Source organism: Pieris napi, chromosome 14, assembly GCF_905475465.1.
Source record: "Pieris napi chromosome 14, ilPieNapi1.2, whole genome shotgun sequence".
NCBI classification, from domain to species: Eukaryota; Metazoa; Arthropoda; class Insecta; order Lepidoptera; family Pieridae; genus Pieris; species Pieris napi.
Window position 1 is genome coordinate 5,630,807 of NC_062247.1, and position 1,436 is coordinate 5,632,242.

Consider the following 1,436-nt stretch of genomic DNA (forward strand, 5'->3'; position numbering starts at 1 on the left):
TGTGGCGAGTGACTGAGTGTGTCGATGTGGGCGCTAGCCAGGGGGCGGCGTCGGCCAATGGGTGCTTTGCCCCCCTCCCGTCCCGGCCCCTCCCGCCCCAAGGGGCGTGCCGCTGCCATGTTGGGCCGCGGGGCACTAATGCTCTTTTTGCTTGGAGAAAGCTCGGATTTAAGCTTTTATACGTGGATAAAACGCTTTTATAGGAAATAAAGTGTTCGCGGGATATCGCGCTTTACGATGGCTTGGAGATAGTATACGTTTGTAATTGGTTGCCAAATTGTGGCGTTATAAGTTCACATGTTTGTTGCATGGTGTTTTTGATGTAGGTATTATTTATATTTTTGCTATAGGTAGGTAGGTGTTTCACCAATGTGAAGATTTTTCGTTTATAAATCAAATTACCTTTTGGTTATTTGATGCGAAAAATTTATTAAATTTTACAAGACCTATGTACACCTGTGTACCTTCTTTCTATCCATAGACATAATGTTGTTGGTATATATTTTTCTGCTACTGATGATGATGAGTATCGGTGTGAAATAGAGCGAAAGCCTTTTCATAAATCAAAGGTGACGTCTTGCAATTCGCAATGAGCCAGAAATGTAGTTTTTTTAGATATAAGAAAAAAGTATTACACAGGCTGTGTTTACTTGAGTTTTTTTAATTTACTTACAATTATTTTAGTAACTACTATGTGTAAAAAAATGCGTAGCCTTTTAGTAGTAGTTTACTGTTTTATTTCTAAAACGAAAAAATGCGTATGACCGTTAGCTCTTACGATTTAAAAACAATGTAACATTGACATCTGAACATCTTCCGTAATGATTACAGACATATACAATTACTTAATTACATTGCTTTTATAATTAACAGATTTTTCACAATTTTTTTCAAGAAAAGCGTAAAGCGTGTCATGCCATGATAGAATTACATTCTCACATCAAAACACCTCTATTATATCAAGTTTAATAAAAGTTTTAATGTTGCATGCGCATGCGCAGTGCAGCTCGTAAATACCTCTAATGACTGTTGGAAAAAATTGCATTAACTGATGCAATTATAGTGTTCACAGTACGCTGACTTCTTACTCGTTGACAATACTCATCTGTACTGATTCTACTGATTCAGGTATCGCTCGTAATGATTTTAAATTGAAGATCAGCCAATAGATTTTCACTTCAACTTTTAGGATATTTAGGAAATGGAGGGGAGAAAAAGGGTGAACAGATGCAGTTACCCACCTACATGCTGGTACAGCGAGCTGCAAAACTTCTGGACTTGATACAGTTTCCGAAGACCGAATACCTCGCGGCAGCCATGACTTTGAATGAACTAGTAACCACGAGGTTTTCAATTTTAGTATTTGCAATTGTTATCGTTCTTCCTTAATTTTTGTCAAATACATCATTTGTTTTGCCATCTTATCCCCTGTAGTC